This window comes from Panthera pardus, unplaced genomic scaffold (genome assembly GCF_024362965.1).
Source record: "Panthera pardus isolate Hobbes unplaced genomic scaffold, ASM2436296v1 HiC_scaffold_3, whole genome shotgun sequence".
Taxonomy (NCBI): domain Eukaryota; kingdom Metazoa; phylum Chordata; class Mammalia; order Carnivora; family Felidae; genus Panthera; species Panthera pardus.
This window is the reverse complement of record NW_026526876.1, coordinates 12,669,604-12,679,075: the sequence shown is the minus strand read 5'-3', so window position 1 is coordinate 12,679,075 and position 9,472 is coordinate 12,669,604. Positions and strand designations below refer to the sequence as shown.

Here is a 9,472-nt window from a genome sequence, read left to right as displayed (position 1 = left end):
AAATAAAGATTTGCATATTCAGATGATCTTATATATTCTGATGATATCTATGAGATTTTAAGTTCCTTGATTACACCCGTCAAATAGCCAATGAAAGGAATTCACGTTCCTATTTCAGAGTATTGCACCTAAATCAATCAATAACAACTATGAAAATTAACTTCTAAAAGAATACAAAAGTCCTGGATATGGTCATCAAAACAAAAGAACACATATCATTTTACAAAAACTAGACTTACCTGTATTTTAGGAGCAAACACACACACAATGCAATTCACACGAATTCATATACGAAGCTTTAATTTTGTACAAATGAACCTTTCTAGAAAGTAGCCTCCACAACGTATACCATTTGTTTCTTCAGCTCTCAAAACTGAGGTCACTAAAATGCATGCTGGTGGGAAATGCACACTGTCTTTGAGTGGCCACTGTCTGAAAGAGAGCAGGCGCTGTCAGCACAATGATCATGGGGATCAAATGCACCAGAAAACCATCAAAACCTTAGAGGAGAAAGCAGGAAAAGACCTCTCTGACCTCAGCCGTAGCAATCTCTTACTCGACACATCCCCAAAGGCAAGGGAATTAAAAGCAAAAGTGAATTACTGGGACCTTATGAAGAGAAAAAGCTTCTGCACAGCAAAGGAAACAGCCAACAAAACTAAAAGGCAACCAACGGAATGGGAAAAGATATTTGCAAATGACATATCGGACAAAGGGCTAGTATCCAAAATCTATAAAGAGCTCACCAAACTCCACACCCGAAAAACAAATAACCCAGTGAAGAAATGGGCAGAAAACATGAATAGACACTTCTCTAAAGAAGACATCCGGATGGACAACAGGCACATGAAAAGATGTTCAACGTCGCTCCTTATCAGGGAAATACAAATCAAAACCACACTCAGATATCACCTCACGCCAGTCAGAGTGGCCAAAATGAACAATCAGGAGACTATAGATGCTGGCGAGGATGTGGAGAAATGGGAACCCTCTTGCACTGTTGGTGGGAATGCAAATTGGTGCAGCCGCTCTGGAAAGCAGTGTGGAGGTTCCTCAGAAAATTAAAAATAGACCTACCCTATGACCCAGCAATAGCACTGCTAGGAATTTATCCAAGGGATACAGGAGTACTGATGCATAGGGGCACTTGTACCCCAATGTTGATAGCAGCACTCTCAACAATAGCCAAATTATGGAAAGAGCCTACATGTCCATCCACTGATGAATGGATAAAGAAATTGTGGTTTATATACACAATGGAATACTACGTGGCAATGAGAAAGAATGAAATATGGCCCTTTGTAGCAACGTGGATGGAACTGGAGAGTGTGATGCTAAGTGAAATAAGCCATACAGAGAAAGACAGATACCATATGGTTTCACTCTTATGTGGATCCTGGGAAACTTAACAGAAACCCATGGGGGAGGGTAAGGAAAAAAAGAGGTTAGAGTGGAAGAGAGCCAAAGCATAAGAGACTGTTAAAAACTGAGAACAAACTGAGGGTTGATGGGGGGTGGGAGGGAGGGGAGGGTGGGTGATGGGTATTGAGGAGGGCACCTTTTGGGATGAGCACTGGGTGTTGTATGGAAACCAATTTGACAATAAATTTCATATATTAAAAAAAAAACAGTAAAATAAAAAAATTTTTAAAAAATGCACCAAAGGCAGGCCATATTGATATGAATGTAAACCATCCTCAGTCTTGGGTACCCTTGAAACATCTGGCAGCTGTCTAGCTGTTAATATTAGTAATTGACTCCTTTTTTTAAAATTTATTGTCAAGTCAGCTAACAGTGTATACAGTGTGCTCTTGGTTTTGGGGGTAGATTCTGTGACTCATCGCTTACATACAACACCCAGTGCTCATCCCAACAAGTGCCCTCCTCAATGCCCATCACCCATTTTCCCCCTCTCCCATTCCCCCCCATCAACCCTCAGTTTGTTCTCCACATTCAAGAATCTCTTATGGTTTGCCTCCCTGTCTGAAACTATTTTTTCCCCTTCCCTTCCCCCATGGTTTTCTGTTAAGTTTCTCAAGTTCCACATATGAGTGAAAACATATGATATCTGTCTTTTTCTGACTATACCCTCCAATTCATCCATGTTGTTGCAAATGGCAGGATTTCATTCTTTCTCATTTCCAAGTAGTATTCCATTGTATATATATCCCACATCTTTATCCATTCATCAGTTGATGGGCATTTGGGCTCTTTCCATAATTTGGCTATTGTTGAAAGCATTGCTATAAACACTGGGGTACATGTGCCCCTATGAATCAGCTCTCCTGTATCCTTTGGATAAATCCCTAGTAGTGCTATTGCTGGGTTGTAGGGTGGTCCTATTTTTAATTTTTTGAGGAACCTCCACACTGCCTTCCAGAGCAGCTGCACCAGTTTGCATTCCCACTGACAATGCAAGAGGTTCCTGTTTCTCCACATCCTTGCCAACATCTCGTTTCCTGAGTTGTTAATTTTAGCCACTCTGACCAGTGTGTGGTATCTCAATGTGGTTTTGATTTGTATTTCCCTGATGATGAGTGATGTTGAGCATCTTTTCATGTGTCTGTCAGCCATCTGGATGTCTTCTTTGGAAAAGTGTCTATTCATGTCTTCTGCCCATTTCTTCACTAGATTATTTCTTTTTGGGTGTTGAGTTTGGTAACTCCCTTATAGATTTTGGATACTAACCCTTTATCTGTCATTTGCAAATACCTTCTCCCATTCCATCAGTTGCCTTTTAGTTCTGTTGATTGTTTCCTTTGTAGTGCAGAAGCTTTTTATCTTGATGAGGTCCCAATTGTTCATTTTTGCTCTTATTTCCCTTGCCTTCAGAGACGTGTGGAGCAAGAAATTGCTGTGGCTGAGGTCAAAGAAGTTGTTGCCTGTTTTCTCCTCTACAGTTTTGATGGTTTCCTGTCTCACATTTAGGTATTTCATTCATTTTGAGTTTATTTTTGTGTATGGTGTAAGAAGGTGGTCCAGTTTCATTCTTCTGCATGTTGCTGTCCAGTCTCTTCACTACATTCTCACAGACCATGGGCCATGACCAGGGGCAGGTGGGAAATTCAAGAAAAGTTAGTTTATGCAAAACTCAGAGATGGGTAGGGAGAGAAGGCTGAACTGATCTATAAGATGCAGCCCAGGTAGAGGAGGAAAATTCTAATAAAGACGACCAAGAAATTTCCTCCTTTGCAGTCTCAAAAGAAACAGAATAGATTCTATTTTGACTAGTTATTCATGGGGGATGAGTCTGCCTCAGTACAAGGGTTATTCCAGACTAGTGGGGCTTTCCAGATCCAGCTCTATGAATCTGGTGCCTGCCAATCTAAAGAAGTCTACTTATTTCTATGGGTGTTCCCTGTCTCTCTCCCCTGGGGGGTACAGATTTTGATGTTTTAAAAATGTTTATGTATTTTGAGAGAAAGAGGAACCATGCAAGTGGTGAAGGGACAGAGAGAGAGGGAGATAAAAGAGTCCCAAGCACGCTCTGAGCTGTCAGTGAAAAGCCCAATACGGGGCTCAATCTCACAAACCACGAGATCATGACCTGAGCCAAAATCAAGAACCACACACTTAACTGTTGAGCCACGCAGGTGTCCTACAGGTGTGCCTTTTCATGAGTAAGTGAAACATTCACACTGGGATCCAGGTATATGTTTATATTCAAACAATCCTACAGACATTTGGGAACTTTTTCCTTTGGGTAATTCAACACTCTGCACATAGATGTCTAAAGAAAGGACAAACTCCTTCACTTCCTGATCAGGTCGCTGCTAGTGATTTACTTATTGTACATGTCCCAGCAGGGTGCAGCTAGTTTCTGCTGGGCTTCTCAGAACTCTCATCAATGAGGTGGGAGAGAGTACCTAGGGGCAGCCTCCAAAACCACAAAGAATGGGCTGACCAGAAGTTCTTAAAAGCCAACAAACCAGGAAGCACAGAGCACAAAGGACATTTCACTTCTTAACCCTCTCGTACAAACACCAATGCTTCAGATACCACTGTTCCCAGGGCTACCAAACTTCACAAATATGAACAGTGTGCTGATAGGAAAACAAATCACATCTAAGATGGACCCTAAACTTACATGGCTTGAATCAGGATCTTGACAGGGCTTCCAGGAGCCAATCTAATGTGCATAGATGCTATTAAATAAGAGTTTGTGACATTTTTGAAAACAATTTTAATGAGATATAATTCACATATCATATAAGCCCCTATTGAAGACTAAGATCTCAGAGGCTTTTAGTATCTTCATAAATCCTTCCTTCTTGACATTATGAATATACTCTTTTCAGGTTTCCATCCTGTCAATGCTGATCTTTTTGGTCCAAGAAGCACAGACCAGACCCAGAACAGAATGTGGACAGCTGTGGCCACAACTACTTCAGGCTGGTGGAGAAACCTGCCCTGTGGTCCTCAGTCTTCAGGAAGAACTGAAGTTCTTCTGAAGTTCCCATCAAGAACCCCATGAAAAAGCTGTTGTTTAACCACAGTGTGAATGAACTCAATATGAAGGAAGAATCCACCGATGTCCCATGATTACTCACATTTGGGTTTGAGTAACTGGTACACAAGAGCATGAGTAGACAGACAAAACAGCTTCTGTACCTTCATGTCCTGGTTGTATCAGGCGGCACAGGGGCACCAGGGAGGAGGTGGGGGTGGGAATGGAGTGGGGTGGTAATTGGAGTTGGAGGTGGTGTTTCAGTAAGGGTGAGATTGGGGAGGGGGTGTGTCAGGAGAAGAAGGAGGTGAGGGACAGTACCAAGATTAGATCAAGTACTAGAGTAGGGTGGGGGGGTTCAGACAGGTTAGTTGGTCAGCAGGTCAATAAATCACTAGGTGAGCAGGACACAAGTAGCAGCTGGAGCAGAGGAGGATCCATCTATGTTCAAGCCTTCAACTCTCTGAGCATTGCTTTAACAGCCTGCAACCTTTATATTCTCTCTCTCTCTCTCTCTCTCTCTCTCTCTCTCTCTCTCTCTCTCGACCAATCAGCTCCCTTCACCCCTGGTAGATCAACACAGACACCCAGCGTGACTTTATTTTTTAAAAAGCCACTTCTCACCTACCACATCACCACATGCCATCCCAACGACTGCTGCTCTCTGGAACACTGGCAGACCTTCTGGTTTCTGGTCCCTCCCAACCCAGGTCCCTTTCCCCTCTTCTCGGAGCTCTCTCCTTCCTTTCAGAACTCCAATGAAATACATAAGCAGAATGAGAGTTTTCAACCCTCTCTAACTCAAAGAAGACATAACATCCATAAGATATAGATCTTGCTAGCAACCATCTGAAATCCCACAGCGATATCCATATATGTGTCCACATCTACATATAACACTGTGGGGGACACATTAACTTTAGGCACATAGGATACAGATACAAAAACTCATACTACTTATCTTGGCCATACGTGAAATGTCAATATATTCCAGAGGAATGAAACACACAGAGCATCTTTTGGTAATATAATGTGCTAGAAATCGCTGCTAAAAAGCTTACTAGAAATTCCCGTATGTTTAGTAATTGAGAAGCCCCTCTATAAATATGAATAAAGAAATCCCAAAGAAAAAGAGCTATATTTGACTGAATGAGCATGATAAAATTATAATCAAATATGTCTCCAGACCTGGAATATCCTGAAATATTGGTGTGAGAAGGCTGTCTGGTCCCCAAATCATCTCTAATTGGCCTAGACCTTTTAATACCTCAAATAGTGGTCGATCTGTCACTTGTCTATGTGACCCTCCTACCCATTAGGTTGGACTTTACATTATGAACCCCACAGGGGGAATAATCCAAGCTGACTCTCATGGCATCTCCTGGGATCTGCAGGAATGAGAGCATTTTAAGATAAATAGTTCATCAGCTTATCTCTTGGGGGCCCTGGGACAACACCCATATTGTTAGCAGCACCAGGTGTGCTGGGCAGGGAGGGCCTAGCAGGTGGCCAGGGTCACCCCAATTATAACTGGAGCAGAGATCAAGGAAAGAAGCAGCAGTGAACAGAGATTGGGGGCCTTGAACAGGTGAGATCATTCATGGAGGTAAGGTAGTGTCCCCAAAGCCAGTATCAGCTTCCCATCTGGAGAGCCCTTTGTGGCCCCTGGGGACAGGGCCAGGAGCTTAGAGTTTGAGATTCAGTGTGCTGCTTACCAGCTGTGTGACCCTGGGCTGTGTTCTTTCAGTAAAATGGTGTCCTTCCGTGTCCATGCCTGTGTCCATAACTGTGCTATGGACAGGAGGAAGCCACGTCCTAAGCACCTTTGCACATTAGTGTCACCATCTCTATGTGATGCAGGGTCATCGAGCCCAATGGTCATGAATGAATTCTTGAGACATTTTATGGTGCAAAAAGGTGTTTTAATTATACCACAGGGACAGGACCCATTGGCAGAAAGAGTTGTACTTGGAAGGTAAGGAATGACTGATTGTATACTTTTAAGTTTGGGGGATGGGGAAGGTAGAGATAACCTAAGTCTCTAAAGGGATTTGTGCATGTTAGAGAAGAGTCACGGGATCCTGGAGTTCAGGCTGTTGTGAAGCCAGTTGCTTTCAGTCTCTAGCAAAACATCAACATTAAGGCAGCCATGAGCACTTTGAGCAGGGTCACGCTCTGCATGTCTCAGGGATTTATCAGTGGGCTGCAAGTTGTGAGAAAATATAATTTTGATTATGGTTCTCTTGTCTTTGTTCTCCTCATTCCCCCGCCCCTGAACAATTTTTTAAGTTTATTTATTTTGAGAGAAAGACAGAGTGAGCAGGGGAGGGGCAGAGAGAGTGGGAGAGAGAGAATCCCAAGCAGCATCCACTCTCATATTGCTGAGCCCGATGCAGGGTTGAACTCACACCATGAGATCATGGCCCGAGCTGAAATCAAGAACCAGAGCCTTAACTGACTGAGCCACCAAGGTGCCCCCTGCCCCCTGAACAATTCTGACCTTTAAATCTTTAAGATTATTGAAGGCAGGTAGAAGGCCTCATCTTCTGTAGCATCTTGCTACTGAATAGAGACCTACAGATGTCCCTACCTAATGGGTCAACATTGATTAGTCAGGAATGTATAGGGGAGTTAGGAAAAGCGGAGGCAGCCAAGTCTGCTGTGGACATCAAAGAAATATCTCTGTGGATGGTAAGGACCATCTGTCAACCTGAAGTTATTGTAGTGATGGAGTCTTGGCACCAAGCACAGAAACTCTGGAAAAGGCAACATATGAGGATTAGTATGGCTATAAGAATGAGAAGTCCAACAAAGAGACCCTTAATAGTTGACCATAGTCCTCCTGCGAACCAGGAACTTAACCAGTCCTTGAAAGAGAGGGAAGAATTTCGTAGAGCCTTAATTTGAGTATACGTGTCCGGTGGTAACCCTGTCTTATTTTTGTGATAATATGGAGTACATACCTACAACCCTGCTTTAATGAAGCATAGGTGCCTCCTTGGGCTGCAGTCAGGATATCAAGCTCCATTCAGTTTTGGAGGGCCACTTTTTAAGCTGAGCTGGGTCTTTTAAGATGGCGACTGTATGCTTGGCTAAAGCCTCTATTTGCAATTTTACATCAATAGAGGTGGCCCCTGGGGCAAATATGGTTAAGGGATTAAACCACCAATAAGCCCTCCTTGTTTGATGTCTAACTTTAACAATATCCTAATTATGAGGAATCACTGGCAAGTGGGAGAAAACTTGCCTTAGGAGATAAGGGCACCCCCAAGTGTATCACCCAATCCAGGCATAAGGAAAGTGGGGCCATCCATTATCTCCACAAGCATAGTTAACCCCATGGACTGGGGTTAACCCCATGGACATACTCTGGTCATCCCAGCCACACAGAATTGGCCAAGGTGATAGCTGAATTTACCACTGCAGGGGAATCCATCCCATTTTCCAGCTGTTCAAATAATCATATGGCCATGGAGTCCTGTTATTATGCCCAGAGAATAGCAAGCAAGAGGATTCTCCATACGTGAGCTACTGTGGCAATTTCTCTGAAGCGTACCACAAGTTGTCTAGCTTGAGCAAACAACAGACATTCAAAGGCAATCAGAACTAGAGTTTAACACCTGCAAAAATGTGTTACCGAAACATAATTTTCTCTCCAAATCACCTTATTTCCAGCGATAGCCAAATCAAAACTAATTCATTTGAAAAACAAGTTTGCTTTAACAAACTTGGCCTAATTATTTACATAGGCCTAGCAAGAATAGTGACTGGTCATATAGATCTTTACAAATTTGCTTTGCTGGAACTTTTTATAAAGAATGTTGACTGAACTTTTAGTAGCTGCTCTAGGCCAGAGTACAAGCCAAATACTTGCCATCAGACATTCCGGCAGTACCTGTAGATGTGGGTGAATTCCTCTTCTTAAGGCCCCCAAAATATCCTGCCATGTTCCTGCACCAGCCAGGAAGTGATACTCTTCACTCACCTGGTAAGGCTGTTGGGAAATCTGTAAGCAAGGTATCGGGCCAACAGGGGCTTTGCTGGCTTAAGTTTCATTTTTTTTAATGTTTATTTTTGAGAGAAAAAGAGGGGGGGATGAGTAGGAGAGGGTCAGAGAGAGACGGAGAGAGAAGATCCTTGAAGGCTCTGTGCTGACAGTGCAGAGTCGGATGTGGGGCTCAAACTCACAAACTGTGATCATGACCTGAGCTGAAGTCAGACGCTTAACTGACTGAGTCACCCAGGGGTCCGTTGGCTTTAAGTTTCATAAAAGCAACCTTGGTTCCTTAAAGCTGTATGGTCATATCTGAGTCTATGTATGCTTCTCTGAAATATGACATTCCAGTCAAAGCTTTGGTCCTGTTACAAGGAGGACAGATTCTTATTGAACTTATGCAAACAACTGTAATTGCCTCGAAAGAAAGGATATTCACTGAGAGCTTTTGAATTTCAGAGGGTTCAGCTAGGGAGGAAAGTTAGATGCTTCAATTTGTTCACAAATGAATATTTGACCATGTTTCTGTAAGTCAGAGAGAGTCATCTTAAGAGAAAGTTTCCTTAACCTGGAAGAGCAAATATCAGAGAACAAGCAATGTTGCAAATAAGAGTCACAAAAACTATAATCATCTTCTTCAGTTCATTTAGTTCCATGTTACTAATTCTTGTTCAGTTTGAATGTAGCTTTTCATTAGTTCTGGAAAGTCTTCCCCATTTCAGCTTTATGGTTTTTTTAAGTTTATTTATTTGTTTGAGAGAGACAGAGAAAGCACGAGTGGGGAAGGGGCAGAGAGAGGGAGAGGGCGAATGCCAAGCAGGCTCCACACCGTCAGTGCAGAGCCTGACACAGGGTTCAATCTCATGAGCCATGAGATCATGACCTGAGTCAAAACCAAGAGTCAGACGCTTAACTGACTGAGTCACCGAGACGCCCCAGTTTTATGCTTTTAAAGATATCAAAAACCTGCACTTGTTAAAAAAAAAAAGTCCTTTTTATGAATCTGGTTTAAGATGAAACTCATTTTGCAA

At 42.7% G+C, this 9,472-nt stretch overlaps 1 long non-coding RNA gene across 1 annotated transcript in view; it reads left to right on the top strand.

The window, feature by feature from the left end:
• Positions 1–6,688, top strand: part of LOC109261374 (uncharacterized) — an 11,258-nt gene extending 4,570 nt beyond the window's left edge. Inside the window, exons 2-3 of the long non-coding RNA XR_008418689.1 lie at positions 2,833–2,928; positions 4,299–6,688. This is a non-coding gene — a long non-coding RNA (uncharacterized LOC109261374). The remainder of the gene's footprint in view (positions 1–2,832; positions 2,929–4,298) is intronic.
• Positions 6,689–9,472: the final 2,784 nt, after the last annotated feature.